Source organism: Gopherus flavomarginatus, chromosome 2, assembly GCF_025201925.1.
Source record: "Gopherus flavomarginatus isolate rGopFla2 chromosome 2, rGopFla2.mat.asm, whole genome shotgun sequence".
NCBI classification, from domain to species: domain Eukaryota; kingdom Metazoa; phylum Chordata; order Testudines; family Testudinidae; genus Gopherus; species Gopherus flavomarginatus.
The window spans coordinates 76,392,576-76,411,161 of record NC_066618.1 but is presented as its reverse complement, the minus strand read 5'-3'; the positions used below and the strand labels follow the sequence as shown (position 1 = coordinate 76,411,161).

Below are 18,586 nucleotides of genomic sequence, written 5' to 3'. Positions count from 1 at the left end.
AAAATCATGAAAATTATAATTTTTAAAATCCTGCGACTGTGAAATTGACCAAAATGGACTGTGAATTTGGTATCTAAGACCCACTCAGTGTGGGAGGTCACTGAGGAAATGTATTATCTTGAGATTTAAAGTAGGTGTGAGAGCTGTTACCAGGAATCTGATGTGTATCCAGCACATGCATAAAAAGGCAACAGGAGCTATCAGCCCTAGGAAAAGAAAGACAAGGCTCCCAACGGATGTGCTTTTATGCTGGGTGTAGATTGGATGGTCTTGACAGTATCGAAAGGTCAGAGACTAGGTGATCTGGCCTTAAAATCTATGAATATGCACAAGTCACACAACCTAGCTGAAAAATGGCACTTACAAATGGAGGCAGGTTTATGAGGCAAACAATGTGCTCAATACGTTCCCCTACCCTCCAACAAATACCTACTAGAAAAGAATACATAAAATCATAATAATCTATGATTCTATGATTCTATGTTTTAAATCATTCCTAAGTACCTCTAATACAGGCAACAACTTTCAAATTTAGCTGCCTAAAACCTCTGATTGAGCCACACACTGTACTTATTTCTCATTCTTATTTGCAAAACATTACTCAGCTTTATTTCTTAGAAAGAAAAATATGATCCAGTTTTACAAAAAGGATGACAAGCCTTTTCAGAGTTAAAGAAGGAGCCTAGTTACAAAATTCGGAGCTAGATTAGAACTTCCCAAAGCTTGAGAGTGTTTAGAGGTGATGGTTTGGTTTGGCCAATTATAGAAACTGCAGCATTAGCCATGAAGTACCAAGCTAAGTGGTCAACTAGGTGAGGGAAGGAAGACCCATTATGTGCAGGCAAAACACTGAATTTCATTAGCAGCCCGGAGACATCAGCAGTGACTAGATGTCAGACCGATGGTGCGTTAATGATGACATACTAATAAGCCCATGCAGGCAAAATTAAAGCAATTTGGTGTCTAGCTGTGACGACAGTTGTGTGATGATTATCATCCATTCACACTCAGATACTCCACTTCTGCAGTTATACCTTGATTAAGCAAAACATTTAAGCCTAACTTCAAGCACATGTATAGTCCATTTCACTTCACTGGCCCTACTCAACGTGCTTAAAGTTATGCATATGCTAAATCAGTGTCTTCAGTAGCTGGACTTTTTTTAAACTGGAAGCTTTAAAACACTTTCAAGCAGCCAACTACCTTTATTTAGAAGAACAGAAAATATAGAAGAGTTAAGGCAGGTATAGATGGTAGATGAAGTTGTGCTCACTGAGAGTCTTGGATGAAATATAAACATGAATAACACACTTCCAAAGTTTCCTTTCTCTCCCCCATCACTCTCGCTCCCTCCTCCCAGCCTGTCTCACTTAAACTAACCAAAGGGAAACACAAAATCAAGTGTTAAGATTTATATACATCCCTACTGTCTAGCCTGGCTGTGATCTGGTTCAGCAGGATTCTCAGGAGAGAAAAAGTTTAACAAACAGCATTATGGTACGCTGGTTAGGAAGCACATTCAGTCTGAGCCATCGCAAAGGGAAAAATGAACAACTCTGCATTTAATTGTTTCCCTCAGAATCTATGGAGACTTGTTGACAATCATAGGCTCTTAATATGTGGGTATCATATTTCTCTGCATATAATTTTTATCACAGGGCCTTACCCTCTCAAACTGCAATGTCATTCCCAGAAACAGAGATTCAAAGCAGTAGTATTGGGAAGATACTATGGAATCAGCCAAGAGGCTTTCCCAGTGTTGTGGTGCTTTGTGGAATTAAATTCTCCCTTGCAGAAACAGTACTCTTGGGTAAGAATTTATAAAACTGTAACCCCAAACAAATACATAAAGACATGGCTATCAAAATAGTAGCTCATGTCCATGTCCAGAAGTACTTTTTTGTGGGCTCTGCAATAGATTTGTGAGGTCTACAGGACCTCACTACTGATTAATATACTATTTGGGGTTGGTTCTCCTCCATGGACCTTTTCTTTGGTTTGAACACCAGCCAGCAGCCAATTTGTTTACAGTGAATGTGTGGCTTTAGAACACAAAAAGCTGAAACAATATATCTTCCATTTTTCCTTATGCCAATTCTGCAGCTTTTAAGTATTAGTAATGCACAAAGATCAAGATAACATGGTTCCTACTTTATATCCCCTTTTAGGTTGAATTTATATAATGAATGTGTGTAAGCTATTCAGGGCAGGGACACAGTCTACAAGTCAATAAAATGTCATGCATGTTAATTATAAATTATTATTATAATACATCTTAGCTTGGGTTCAATATGCAAATAGCATTTTTTCCACACTAAGCAAATGTCCCAAAACTCAGTGGAAAAGACAAGATATACCTTTCAAACATAAAGAGCAATTTTCCTTTCAGTATCAGATATTTATCCTCCTACACAGAGCAAAACACTAGGTGCCTGATTCTAATTTAAACTATGGCCACTTTGTGCCACTCTGCAGAGTAAAGGATATAAAGTATACATTCACACTGATATTAAGGCCAGAGCAGTGTAATGTGCCCTCAGTGTAAACGAGAATCAAGTGCTAGGATGGAAATTCTTTCAGACTACAGCTGAGCGAACGTTGGCCACAATCCTGCATGTACAGTCACAGGCTGACATCTGCATTCAGGAAGAACCCTATTTAAGCCAATGGGCCTATGTCTGACTGCATGTGGCATGATCGGGGCCTATGTCTGTTTGGACTAGGCTATAGGTCCTCTCTACCCTTCCACATGTAAATCTCAATTCACACACTGCTAATTTTTATGGACATCAATTTAGGAATCCCAAAATGTTATAGAGAATTTACACCAAGCTACAAAATGATGATTACCAATATTCAGTTTTATATAGTCATGTGGCTGGCTGCCATGTTGGAGACCCAGTCCGGGAGAAGGCTTTAGCCTCTTGTTTCCTAAACCGATAAAGCCAGACCATGTGCTGGCACAGAAGAGCATTCACTTTGCCCCCAACAGGGTGAAGGCCCTGATCACCAGCCTGCATGCAAGATATAGGCTGAAGGGACTCCAGACATACAATGCTTGCTACCAAACAGTGGCCTCTTTACCTTAAGCATGGTCTAGCGACCTAAGCATAGGCCCAAAAGCAGGAATTCTTGAGTTCCACTCCTGGTTCTGGCATTCTGTGGCTTGGGGCAAGGCTCTTAATCTCTCTGCCACAATATCCGCAGGGGTCATATGAATCCTAGGTATTATTAAAGGCTCTAAAGCAATGACAATGAAAGGGAGATGCAGCTATCCTATATATCTGGCAAGGGAACAATACAAATATGGTCAAACATGGGGCTTATAATGCAACAGTATGATACAAAATCTACACACAGTATTTTATTTCAAGAGAGAGCTGGAAGTCAGAACTGAGTTTTTCATTAATTTTTCAAATAACCAATCCAGAAGATTCATTTTTCAATTCCCATGCTTCGTTATTCAATAAAGGGGAAAAATGAACTGGTTTGTAGATCATTCTAAGCAGCCTATTAATTCAGCGCAGCTGGATAATAGGATTTGTTTTCATCTTTTAAAAATGAAACAAGTGGTTTTTTTTTATTATTTAAAAGTGAGAAATTATACTGTTAAATTCACCCCCCGTTTCAGACACCGAGCTTTGTAGCCCATAGCAGAGCTCTCTGAAACAAACTTTCCCATCCAAACACACACTACCAAGTAAATTGACCAATAACCCTAAATAATGAGACACTTACGTCTTCCTTACTGATTAATGACACACAAATGCTGAATTAGGAGCCAGGTCAGTTATAAAATGAATGCCAATTCCGGATTTAGCCTCCTCACACAAGGTTCCCCCTCCCCCACGGCAACCACGGTATCCCTGTCTAGCTTTCATTTGTTGCAAGTTTGGTCTAAAGCTTTTTTCTTCTTCTGATTTAAAGAACAACTCTTTTACAAAGAGAAATTTTAAACATATTTCACATACAATTCCCTTTGGATGGGAATCACAGGTCCCAGATGCCAAACTGTAGAGTCGGCTTTATTAGCAGCAGCTGGCTCCTTGGCAGGCTTCTCAGGCAGTCAGGCTTGTGGTTTTGGAGTGGCCTCAGAGTCTATCATACAACTCAACTGCTCTGCTGTTGGGCTGGCCAATTTGTTTTGTTCGCCTTTAGCTATATCAAATTTGTACTCTTTTATCCACTTGAAAGTGAAGTCCTGGAATGATTCACCAAAGCATTAATATGTTGACTCACTTGTGTGAGTGTCTATATATGAGTACAAACACAGTCCCACATTAAAACATACATTATTTAACCTACAGAGAATACATGTAATCTACTTCACTCTGAACAGTGTCTTTTTAGGCTGAAATCATCTAACTCAGAATATGATTGTCACTGAATTCCCTTAGCTTCTCATTGTGAAGATAAAATAACTCAAGGTAAATACAAATATATTGAACAGATATCAGTTTACAACTCATTCTACTACAGCACTGTGCTGTTTAAACCATACTGTACAAATGAGCAATTTTTGAGGGCTGGATGGTTTCCTACTGGCCAATTAAACTAATGACCAGAGGATGCCACTGACCTGCAGGCCTATTTATGGGTCCCTTCAGTGGAATGGATGGCAAATCCCCCACCGAGCAAGAGACAACCTGTTATGTTCTGATGCACCGCAGAACGGCACCCCCAAAACAAGGAAATCAAAGCAAGACATGCAGGTAGGTAATCAATCATGTATTAACCATGAACCAGTTTAGTCAGCAACAGTGTAAACAAAACAAATGGCAGGTATGTTGCAGCAGAGCCCGAGTAACTTCACACACTCAATGCTCCACATGGGAACCCGAACCCTGAGTTTAAGGGAGCAAGAACCAGGAAACAAACAAGAACAGGAATAAGCAGGAAGGTGTGCGCGCACACACACCAACTACTTGAGAGGGCAAAAAAGCTAGCATAAAAGGGGAGGTGAAATTCAGCAATTCCTCTACTGTGTTAACTTCCTCAATCAGCAGCAGCATCTGAAGAAAACGTATATAGCCTTGGCTGCAGCTAGAGAGAAGAGAGATGTGAAAAAGATACACCTTAATAAGAAGGAATTAGCTATGTAAAACTTGTATATTTTACGAAGGTTCCAGTTACAGGTGAGAGAATTGGAGAGAGGTTCCGGTTCTGCTGTAGAGCTTGCGGGACATTAACTGAGCTTGCAGAACTCAAACCTTAGCCATGCCTTTAGCTCCTGTCTGGATGATGAAGGCCTGAAAGGCAGGACTCTTCTTGGACACTCATTTACCCATGCCACCAGACTTCCTAGCACCCGTATTCCAAAAGCAGACTCCTGGAAACTAAAGGTATGAATTTAAAGTGGATTACTTACACTGCATAACCCCTATGTGAACACTTGTACTCAGAATTAAAATGAACCTTAATTTTGGTTAGTTTAATTTACTTTGGAAGTGAATTAAATTAAAGTGAATCAAACCACTTTAATTCTGAATATGTGAGTCCACATAAGGTTTAATGTGGTTTAACTAATCCACTTTAAATTCATACCTTTAGTAAATTCGGGTTAATTTCCCCGTGTCACCTGATGTAGACTAACCTTATCATTTGTTTTACTTATTCATTGTGCCATGAGAATGTTCTATAATGTAAGGTCTTCAGGGTCTTCAATGTTATTAGAAACTATAAAACTTTCTAATAATAATAATAATACAGTAAAGAAAGAATGTGGGGAAGTGGGGTACCTCTTTACTTATCTTTAATATCTTAAGAGATGAAACAATCATGTTTTGACCAAAAATGATTGGCTTTATCCACAATAATATTTAAAAATGATTTTACTAGCATGTGCCCAAACTGTAAGAATTAATTTATTTTAATGTTAAATGTTAATTTAAAAAATGTAAAAAAAACCCAGTCCCAATGGAATTTCTAACTGGATATAATTTCCATACATTTTATAATTTAGAATTTCTGAATAGCACAAAGACATTTCTCTCCATTTACACATGAAATGCCATCTTTTATTCACAGCAACATAGTGTGTTTATTTAATTAGAAAAGTTTTTAAAACTTTCCAGTTACTCATTCCTATTCATAAAGTTAAAAAGAGCATGTAAGAAGAATGAAAACTGTGAAAGAATGCAGTCCTTCCTTGGCTATAGTAGCAGTACTATAGTTAAGTAAAAATCTGAATTTGTTAGGCTAATCAAACATGTTTCTCAGATCTAACTGATTGAGGTTTAAACCTGTTGAAATTAGTGGGCCAAATAGTGGTCTGACTTACAACCTCATAGACTTCCTCCAGGAATCAGAGTTGCATGAGGCATAAATCAGGGCAGAATTTGGTTTATTTTCTCTGTAATGAATACTTATTCTCATCCAAACCCCTAAATCGTGACTGCCCAGTTTTCAGCATTTTATGAACAATTAGAGCTAGACGCTAGCTATGAAGCCAAGTGTTTGATGGCAGGGGGAAAATCCTTTGTGGGAGGGCATTCTCTCCTGGGAAAATATTTGGAAAGCGTGTGCCGTTTCATGTAATCTGGTGCAATAATTTGTCCTTCATAACGATCTTAATGAGACAGGGATAAAAAGTCACCAAGAACAAGGCGAGTTTAGCAATACCAAGACAGGATGTCGAATATCAGAGGCAAGGAAATTCCCTCATTGACTCACACTGATAAGGACACCTTTTTGCCACTAAGACTGATTCAGTGGTCAAATGAAATATGTCAGTTCTCATACCGCTGGATTCCTAACCCTCACTTAATGATAAACATTAAAAGCAAACTGGCCAATTGGAAACCATCTTATTAGTTAAAAAAAGATACAGTGAACCTTAAATGATAATGTGGATTAGATCCATAAAGGACCACGTACAATTAGAACAGATTGCTTGTCATCTAGCTAAGGGGAAGACTTCAGTTGAGGATAAATAGTCCCCAGCTTTGAAAGTGTCCAATAAAAAGTACAGTGAATGCCAAGCAGACAGGCACAGTGTGGGTTTATGGATTGCGAACGGAACACCACGATCACGATGAATGCCCATGAATGCTTTAGTATGGACGGCCCGGCTCTCTTAGTATTGGCCTGAGGATGGATTTTGTTGTAGACCCACCTCAGCCATTGGCTCCTTCCAACCTCCTCATGCTGCCATAATGGAGAGAATACTACTCTTGGCTCACAAGAAGTCTGGATTAATTCATGCACGGCCCCATCACAAACTGCCCCCCAAATAGTTCTCCCTGAATTTAGTGCATTTCATCTCCACAGGGAATGTGGCAACTCAGTCCTTAGTACAAAAGAAAGGAAGACTAAGAATAGAGCTGTCTCACAGAATAAATTATCTCCCACTCTGGAAAATAATCTTCACAGCATCAGTCAACATTTATTTTCAATAAATGCTGCCTCTCTTCTCTTTGTCTCGTGGTTGGAGCTTCCAGTTACAATCCATTCCTGCGGCATTTTTTATTTCTTAACAAACAAAGGCCAGGGACAAGGAGAATTCTCTTATATAAAGTATTCAAGCACTTTGTCAAACTCATAAACAAAAACCTATATTTTGTGACACAAATTAGCATTATTACTTCATTATCCAACATGTTCATATTTTATTGATGTACTGAGACAAAATGTGAACAGAATATGGATCTTAAAAGTACTAAATCTGAGCAATCTGGTCTATAAAATATCGTATGTCTCCTAAACAGAATACTTCAGAACACAGATCAAAATGTGAAAGCAATTACTGCCTGCAATCCAGTAACTTTGTTGTGAAAAATGGGAAAAGTTTGAGTTAGCAGAGATTATTATTTGTGTTTATATTGCCACATATTATTTGAGGCACTTGTGTAGCAAGATTAGCATAATGATGGGTTAGCATCCCACTTAAAGGGTAAAAATGTAGAGTGGAAGTTTTATATTTAACTTAATATATTTATATAAAAATAGTATACATCTTAGGTCCTGAATGTCTATATTTATTATATGGATATTCTTTTATTTTTAAATGGAGAACTAAAAGTGCTCTGAAGATGAAAATGCTACATATGAGCTAAATTTTATTGGCTATACACACACTAGCAACATGGTGAAATAACATGAATGAAATAAAATTCAACTGAACAGAACGGAACTTTTGGCATAGGACAAAACCAAAATCTTTGATCTAATCCAACCCCGCCCCACCCAAAAATTTGTTGAACGCAGATCAGAAGCAGATGATATCTGGTTTTGCAGAATGAAAACCCAAGCAAGGTTTACAAAATCAAAAGCAAGCACATTTCTTCCGCTTGTCTCTACATTACACGAATTAAGTGGGAAATATTCCCCTGTCCACATCAATGCAGAGTAGTAGAATGGAAGAATTGTGGCTGACACAGTCTCTTAAGCAGAATGCATGGCTGGTAGATCCCCACACTATCACCACCCAACACTCTTTTGGAGACATACGTAGGGAAACCCTTGCCCACATTATACACAGAGTTAAACTACATCAGTTCTTCTGGTGGGGAAGGATGTGTCCCTAACAAAAGAACATCTGAGCAGAATTTTGGACACTCCACAATATCTTAAGCTGTTTTGGATTTACTGTCTTCGCAGGGCCACTGGGATTGCAGCTACACAATAAAGCAGCATTTCTCAAATGCGGCCAGCAGGGGCTTTTCTTGCAGCCACAGCCTGCTGGGCGGTGATTTGGGGTGGCGGGGATGGTGCAATGCAGCGGCCCCTCCACAGGGGCAACCAGGAGTGGTTGGACCCTGCCCCCCACCTCTGGGGAGAGAGAAGCTTGAGGCAGCCAGAGAGTTTCTCACCTTCCCGGGGGCAGTGGGATAGGGCTTCAGCCATTGGGCTTCGGGCGCCATTCCCTGGCTGCATGGTGATGGGCTCTGGCCCCAAGCCCACCTCCACATCAACTCTGCCACCCTGCTGCCTCTCCTAATGCCCCATCACTCCTGGCCCCTGCTGTCTCTGTATTTATCTCCCCATCTAGGGCTTAATTTGTCCCCGGACTTGCCCGGGCTGAGTAAGTCTGTTGTGAAAAGTGATATTTGTTAATATCACTTATACAGCACACTTACTAGCTAGCAAAAAAAAAAAGCAAACAAGAAAAGCATAAGAACAATAAGACAAATTACTACAACGTTCAAAGTACTTCATTTGTGTTTATGTTCTGTTTAGGTCCAATAAAGATGAGACAACTATACACTATTTTTATTATTGAATCTGCAAAAAAAATCCCTACATAGATTACAATGATTTGAACATGTATCTGTGCATAATTATTTGTTTTTCCCTAACTGAATTAAGTATTTTAGGGAAATTGTCAGAGCAGCCACCAGGAAGAGCCACCCTGAGGCCACCAAAATTTTTATTGTGAGAACCCCTGCAATAAAGCTAGGCAGAGCGCCATCAGGCAGAGCAAGAACTTGAATCTGGGTCTCCCACATCCCAGGCCAGTCCCCTAACTGCCTCGAAATAGTCTCTCATTTTCTCTCCCTTCAAAAGTTCCTGCTTCCATGAAATTTCATTTAGTCCAAAACGTTCTGACCAACTCTATCTAGTCACTTCTCTATGAGCAGAAAGGAGGGAATAATTTACTATCGTGGTGTAAGTGCCCATCCTCATTCCCATGATGTCAGTGCCAGATTGTGTTTGTGTGCATGCACAAGTTTGCCAAGGGCTTCCAATGCTAATTGAGTTGGGTTTCCTGTGAAACGATCATCTGCAGTTTGGTAAACAGAACATTTCAGTTTCTCTAAAATAGCTCATAATGAATGCAAAAAAATATAACTCTCTCATCAGAAACCTCTTGTCTGGGTTTCCAAACACCAGTATTACCTTACAGTAAATGTTTAATGCAAGACAAGCCAGATTTCTGTATAAATCGGTGCAGCTCAGAGTTTCAAACCATATACACGATGTGTTTCTCACACATATTACACTCATATAATAATGAAAAAATCTCTCTTCCGGTCTCAATAATAATTACAAAAGAGAATTTATAGGTACAGAACTGTCTGACATGCCAGTAGCACAATGGGATTGGGATGCTTTTTTTTTATTTGTATAAAAATAAAATAAAATGTAGAAGGATATATTATGCCAAGAATTTCCAAATTACACTGGTTTTAATAAATGATAGCTTAAAAGCGCACAATGCTTTTTTATAACGCAGGCTGTCATTACGGTGATAATTTTTCTGTAGTTTTCTAAAAGGATGTGCTATACTTTTTAATTTTCTTCTTTTACATGTGAATTATTTTCTATTCCAGAATTTGTATTTTGAAAGAATGCATACCTGAAACTACTACAAAACCTTAATAATTAAAAAAAAAACCCTCCAATTGATAAATTATTTCCTGTTATATTAAGTTCTACAATGGAAGCTTGGAAACATTACTATTTAACAATATTTTAAATATATAAAACAGATGCATACATACTAATATTCTCAATACAACAGAACATCTTTCTTAAATAAATACAAAATTCTAGTTTAAGTGCAAGATTCAACCTAAAATAAAATTAATATGTAAAAAAAATTAAGGAAAAATAAGGAAAAAGAGTTACACAGAAAAATAGAATGGGGAATAGTGGACATTACAATCAGTTCAACCAAATTCCTAGGATTAAAATTATGTATCCTTTCATCAGTTGGAAAGGCCCCAAAATACATTAGGCAGTATTAATAATTGACAAAAGCTCTCATGCTAGTACTTGGCAAAATTCATTTTGTACAAATGTCTGTCTTTCTCTTTCTCTTCAAATCAGGATTTTGAAGTTCGTTTATGGAAATGGCAGTACAAATGTTTCTGCAACAATAGATGTGTCCTAAAAGCCAGCTGAATTGAACACTAAAGATTTGATACTTGTTGAAGGAAAATCTTTTATTAATTCAGCTGGTGATGTTTGACCTTTATTCCATCGCCGCTCCTTAGTTTCTAGGTTAACTCTAATACGCAGTTCATGCATTGAAGTTTGGGTCAAGCAGTAACATTCCACGTGGATATTAATGTTAATAATAATAATACTCATTTAATACCTCTGGTTGAAAAGGATTAGGAATGCTGGAAATCCTATGAATCAGCATTTCTGAAGACCTAAATTGGGTGACTAGTATTGTATCCACCATCTAACAATCCAATAAATGATGGCAGAATCATTCCTAATGGCAATATAATTTGGTTCCGAATCATTTGATATGAAACAACTTTGGCAGACACTTTAAAATACCCTTGTAACTAAAATTATACAATTAAAGTGACCAGATGTCCCATTTTTAAAGGGAAAGTCCCATATTTAAGCCTTCCTGCAGGTGTCCTGATTTTTCATCAAAACGAGCAAATTTTCCCGTATTTTCTGTCATTTACATGTCACCGCTGCTACCCACCCATCAGCCCTTTATGTGCTCCCCCCCTCACTGTCCTCTCCCTGCTTTGCCCCTTCACCACTACCACCCAGGAGGACGCTAGGTTATGTCGGTGACCAGCAGCAGCCTGGAGGTGTTAGCTACCTTTCCACACTGTGCAGGCAGGAAAGGACAAGCTGCTTCCAGCCACAGGGAAGTGAGGGGGAAAGAGATGAGCTCTGCAGACTCAGGCCAGGTCATCCCTCCCTACTCCCTCCCCTGCAGCAGGAAGCAGGGGAGGGAGTCCCTTCCCTCCCGCACAGTGCCAAAAGGCTGCTGCTGGCCACATTCTGGTATCAACCCTGGCAGAAATCTGGGGAAGGGGGCATGTGACCCTGCGTGACCGCCCCCCCACCTGTTGTCTCGGGAAGATGTGGCGTCAGGAACCAGGCCAGGTGGGTCCATCCCAGGGGCCCAGCCAGGCACGGAGGGTGGAGAGTGCTGCAGGGAGGGGAGGGTCAGTCCGTTACCCCCCCATGCGAGAGGTTTGCAGCAGTGTGTGTGTGTCACCTTTCCCCATGTGTGGAGGGGGGGAGGTGGAGGGTACATGTCACCCCTCCCTGTGTGAACCCTAAATCCTTAAAGATAAGGTAAATAAAAAAAATACTGCATAGTTGGCTTCTTTTTAACAGGGGCTCAGTCAACTTGATGTTAATTTGAACGTTTGTAATGCATTGTTTCACTGATTGCCATTGAACTCACTTGAATATGAGTAATTTTACCACGTGCCCCATATTCTGCATAGGGCAATATGGTGACCCTATATATAATGAATACCATTTCCAGTTACCTTGGGATTTTCAAGGGTGCTAAAGATGGCATAAGGTACAATACAAACCCCAACAAATTATTTTTAGTTAATATCACTACTTTTTTTGTTTTGTTTTAAACACAAACACAGGCCTCCCACTATGTCAATAGTAAAAGTATTTTGCTATCCATGGAAACTAGATATTGCCCCTACCTTAATCCCCAAAAAATATGCATGCACAATCTCAAACATACAATCTCATGCACTAAATGGACATGAAATTGATAATCAGTTATGCAAATGGATATTTTTCTAGGCAAAACTCACATATTTGCAAATTTAGCCCAGTAAGATTTAAAAAAGTAGTTTACAACCGTCTGTTGAAACACAGTATGATACCTATTATTCAATGCATCCAATCCTGCAAAATTCCCATTGATGTCAGTAGGAGTTTTGGATGAGTAAATTTGAAGGATTGAACTCTAAGTGATGGAGCATGCTCAGTGCAGACAGAATCTTCAGAGATTTTAAGTCCCAAACTCTAAGAAACCTCTACTGAGCATGTGCAAACTGAGATTTTTCAACTGCTATAAATTGACTAAATTTTGGCATCTTTTCATGGAAACAGCAAAAGGCACCAGGGCAGCCTCCCTGCCAAAAAACCTACTCCAAAGCAGGGAAGGACTACTGGTTCTGAACAAAACAGTTGAATCAATTTTCTTTCTTACATGGACAAAACTACATATTTTTCCATAATCTTGATCTTGGGAACTGTTCTAGCGGAAACTTTCCAAAAATTTCTGAAAAGTTTCAGCCTGAGGCAAATGACCGCACCGTGCTTTTAAGGGTGGGGGTAGGGATACGGTATTTGCTGGCTGGCCGAATAAAGGGAATAGTGCTTCATGGCTGGGGAAGGGGAGGGAGATGAAAACTACTGCAAAAGGGTCAGTGTGTCGCAGACTCATCCCCTGGGAATGCAGGGTTTAGAAGGGGCAGCTCTGCTCATGAACCCTCCCTTTTACATGGAGCCAGCTGAGGCAAGAGGGAACACAGCACTTCAGCACGTCTCTGCATGGCTCCACATGGAAGCAGGAGAGTAAGAAAGGGGGAAGGGAACTAATTCCCCCCTTCCTGTGGTCCTAGGGTTGCCAACTTTCTGAACGCAGAAAACCAAACACTCTTGCCCCACCTCGTGCCTCTCGTGCCTTCCCTGAGACAGGGGGGTTAGGGCATGGGACAGGGTGAGGGCTCCAAGTGGCGCTCACCTAAGGTGGCTCCTGAAGTGATCGGCATGCCCCTACTCTGGCTCCTAGGAGTAGGAGCAGCCAGGCTGCTCCACACACTGCCCTCGCCCACAGGCGCCACTCACCAATGGGAGCTGTGGAGCTGGAGCTCAGGGAGTGGGCAGTGCCCAGAACTTCCCTTGCCGACCTTGCATCCAGGAGCCTGAGAGGGGACATGTTGCCACTTCTGGCAGCTGCGCAGAGCCAGGAGAAGCAGAGAGACTGCCTTAGCCCCGCTGTGCCAGTGACCGGACTTTTAACGGCCCAGACAGCCAGGATCCCTTTTTGACCAGGCATTATGGTAAAAAACGGATGCCTGGCAACCCTATCTGGTCCGGGAAGGGCGAAACAGGCACGACAGCTGTGCCCCCCAGGCAGCTGCGTGGTGGGTAGAGGCATTACTGAATCAGGTTTCAAGTTTTTCCCTGCTAAGGGCAGGGGACGGCAGAGGGCAGTTTTGCTCAGCTTGGCTCCCTGTGGAGGCAGGACGGTAAGCAGTGAAGGGGGAGACCAAGAGGGGAAAGGAAGCCTCACACCATTCCTTTAATCCATGCAGAGATAAGCAGGAGCACATCAGTAGTGCCAAAAAGGGAGGGGGAGTTACCTAGTTAGTCAACTCTAAGGTACCTACTATCCTGGAGAATATCAAGTATGGGAAATTTCAGCTCAAACTGTTAGTTCTGCAATATCATAAGCAACTGAAAACAGGGCTGTATAATGGAAAGTGTCAGGCAAATATAACTAAAGACAGTGATATCAGCTCCCCATATATTGGACAGATAATACCTAGTGGTGGTAGGTAGCGTAAATATTTTATTGGTACATTTATGATGGCTGCCTTGTTCCTGAATGCCAAAGGATAGGCGAGTTTATACAAGTCATCCCAAACATCATCCCCCATCATGTATTCAGCGGTTTACAGTAACGTTCATACCACCATCATGTTTTCTGTATATCCCACTGTTTACGGAATAACTATTTTAGAAATATTTTAGAAAGTTTTAAAAATATATGGTACTAATTTTCAAATCCTTCCATCTGTAAAGCCAACTGAACAAGAAATTTCTAAAAACTTAAAACAGCTTTGGCCTGGCTTTGCAAAATAGCACAATTATCACTATTACATATGTGATTATATTTTTGTTCTTGAGTAAACCAGAATTTTATTCTATCTTGAGACTTTTCTGATAAAATCTTTTTTATGAACCTTCATTAGTTCTGCAACAGCAACTGGTACATGGAGTAACCCACAAAAGCGGTATTCTGATATGAAATATTTTTGAATCTCTCTCCTCCAAATATGATCATATACTATGAAAGTTAAGACATTCAGCACAGCTTACAGCATTGCTTTGCTTACAACGCTACCTTCTAGAAGTCTTAACTGGTAGACTCCTCAGACAGCAGTCTGTAAAGCTAAAATTAGCATGCTATACCTTCTTTTGCTTATAACCATGTGATGAGAAACAAAACATAAATTGGGAAATATAATATGTGCCAAAGGTGGAGTTGGAATACTATTATCTCTATTACAGTTTAGAATTAAAGGACACTGATACCCAGTAGTATCTCTTAATAGGACATCTGCTACTACTACTATTATAAGCCACTTTCTGCATAATAAATAAAGAGTACTGGGTTTAAATACATTCCCTAACAATCCAATGTGACCCTGACTCAAATTAGGTTAGTCTATGTTACATGCAAATTGTTTTACCATAGACACTGTTACCAGCTGCTTAGTAATTTCAACTCTGCTTCTTCAGGGATAAGAAAAACCTTTTAAATGATTCATCCCAATGATAATAATTATTTTACATTAATATAGAACCTTTCATCCAGCAGGATCACAAATTGGTTTACAAACTATATACATACAGCACTACTGAAATGCAGCCAATCCTGGGATGGAGGGCAGCATCTAGAAAGACACTGTGCGATCCTACTCTTTTGAAGAGTCCCATGGCTCTTTTGAAGTCCATTCAAAGCAGACAAGACTTCTTTTTCTAAAAACAAAGTCTTGTCCAAAGGACATCCACAAAGTAAACTGTACATAGCTCAGTCTATCTACATCAGCAGGATGAAGGGCAGAGTTAAATCTGCTGGGATTTCAATACTGGGGTCAGGTAGGAACTATAGCAAAATTATCAAAATGTAAGTGCTATAGGACCTTCACCTCTCCTGAATTTTAAGCAAAGTGCTTTGCACATATACAAAGAAACAGACAAAAGGATAAGTGCTAACAGGAATTTATATTGATCGAGGTAATACTGTTCAACACAGGCTCTGACTTTTTTCTGTCCAAATGGTGCTCCATCCCCATTCCGCCCCAAGGCCCTGCCCCCACTCTGCACCTTCCCCCAAAGTGCCACCCTCACATTGCATCTTCCTGCCCCATCCAACCTCTTCCTGCTCCTGCTTCACCCCCTCCCCTGAGCATGCCCCACCCTCACTCCACCTCTTCCCGACCCCACTCCATCTCCAGCTAATCAGTTGGTGGGGAGCTGAGAACCCACTTTTTTTTTTTTGTTGTGGGTGCTCCAGCCCGGGAGCATTCATGGAGTCAGCACTGATGTTGTCCAACACAGATATGGTAATCTGCCCACTCTCTCTGCTTCATGCCCCCTGCTTTGTTATGTTCTGACTCAACCTGGCTATTTGCTTTAAGCTGCCCCCGCAATCAAGAGGGAACTTAGTTGGATAAAAGGGGCATAACTAAAGCACTGCTCTGATTTGGCCATCCCTGATTCCCAAAACTGTGCTTTGGACCTGCTGCATCCACCACAGTTTAAAGGAGCCCTGAGACTATTCTGAATTGTTCCTTGGGACTCGATGCTAAGTATTACAAAGACCCTACCCTAACCCCTCTTCAGCTGCCTAAAAGTTTGACTACTTTTATCCTAGCACCTATAATCCCAACACTGTATTACTGGTCAGAAAATATTCCAGCACTTCATAAAATTCAGTCACATCATATCACTTGAAGACTTTCTGCAGAAGTAATTCCATCATGGGTACCACCGTTTATAAAACAGTATTTGGCAGTTATTTATTTGATGAAGTAATAAAGCCTTTGACAGGGTAAAATGGAGTCACAATTTCGTGTTTCCAACAAAAAAAAATATTCCACTAGTTTAGCATATACCAGGCCCTGGCCCACCCAATTTTGTAAACTTATCCTGATCTTGTATAAGAAGCACTTATGCCATTTTCCATTGAAAAGACAGTTTAGAGACAAGAGATCCCATTGTCATCAGTTCTTTTCAAGCTATTTATCAAATTTCTGACAATTAAAGTAAGGCAGAAACAAAATTATGAATGGAATTAAAAAAACAGAGATTTAAGGAAGTAACGTTCTCAGACAATAGACAGTTCTCTGTAAGCATTCCAAACACCATAGTTTTCTGCGCTGCATTGATAAGTTTAAAGTATTTCAGGATATAAAGTTATACGGGAGACAAAGTTACATGGATGTTTTCACAAGTTGGAATTTTAAGTGGTTACTGAAATATTTAGTTATTTAGATACCTGCTTATTTATCAGATATGATTAAACTATATCTACAACTTTGTCTATCATGTCAAATTTAGGATGATAGGACAAATCAATTCTCTTTTTATGGGCAACTGTTAATTTCATTATTGACTGTTCATAATACTCAATGATTTCCTGGTCTATTATAGAAAAACAATCTATTTTTAGATGTTATCAAGTTATCGAAAACACTCAGCACTTTCCCTGAATTAAGCATACAGTATTGAGCTATGACAAATGTGGATTTCAAATTTCATTTCATGTATTATTTATATTATGGGAACAACTAAAGGCTGCATCCATGAACAAGTCCCCATAGTGCTTCTCAGTAGAAACACACAGTAAGAGACAGAAACTGTCCCAAATAGCTTACAATGTACGGACACAATCACGCTTTTGCCATAACCTGAGAGTGAGGGGCAGAGAACTGTTGTGCTGCCCCAGGAGCAGACTGGGAAGGAAGATTGTGACTTTCTGAGTACCATCTCCCACCATGTTCTCCTGCTGCTCTGGGAGAGAATAAACTGCACCAGGTCTATATCTGGCATAGGGGACTTTTCAGTGGAATGCTGGCACATCTATACTGGCTCGTGCATTGTGGAGGAGAAGCTAAGACTCCACCTATTTCCTGCTCTCCTCTATCTACCCCTCCCACAGTGCTATTTGCCTGCTTCTGCTTCTCTGCCATCACACTAGCCAGGCCATAATTTGACCTAAAATACACAAGGCATCAAAAGGTTGGAGGGGAAACAGAGATACAAAAAGGTAAAAATGACTTGTCCAATGTAGCATAGCTGACCAGCAACAGCAAGGAATAGACCCCGATCGCCTCACCCCCAGTACAGTGCCCTAGCCACTAAACCATACTGCCTTGCAACATCACCTAACGTCATTCACCTATAATGTCACTCCTCACAGCGCTCATGTTTAATTAGTCCAGAGGCTCTCACACTGTAGTGTGGCCAAATGAGGCAGATTGTGGGATGGGCACTTGATACCAATTATTGCATTTAACAATAGTGAATGTAAATCATTTGATGGCCTGCCAGTAAATTGCCATAAGTCAAAAACGATCTAAATTAAAATATGGAAGTATAAAGGAGAAAAGGCCAACCCAGCCTACTGATCCAGGTAATGTGAATTTGGCTAGGTGGGAGGTCTCTGATAGTTCTTCCCAATGTGGATGCAAATGATTATATAAGCAGCAAGGGAGCGAGAGAATTAGGCCCTTTATCTTTTCTGAAAATGAAGAGAGATGATTTCGTCTGGTGCTTTGACAAGTTTATGTTCCGTACCTTCTAGGCCTCATTACAATGATCCACAGATTGCTGTTCTTAGTCTTCTGTAGGCCAAACTAGTTTACCAAAATACCTGACACCATATGTTATCATTATGACAGTCTATCTTCTCGTAGCCACTGTTTAGCAATAATCTGCTCTTATAAGAAAGGTCTTATCACTCATCTCTAAAATGTCTGTAGAACTGTGCTTTCTCACTGGAGGTATTTAATAGATTATACTATTTTAGTTAGCAGCAACAGATATGAAATGAGTAGGTTAAGGAAGTTAATGTGTGTGTGACAATTAGAGTGAATTATTCCATCCAACAGTG

At 40.1% G+C, this 18,586-nt stretch overlaps 1 protein-coding gene across 8 annotated transcripts in view; it reads right to left on the bottom strand.

Annotated features, from left to right (window-relative positions):
- Nucleotides 1–18,586, bottom strand: part of RBMS3 (RNA binding motif single stranded interacting protein 3) — a 977,979-nt gene that overhangs the window by 462,876 nt on the left and 496,517 nt on the right. The window lies entirely within an intron of this gene.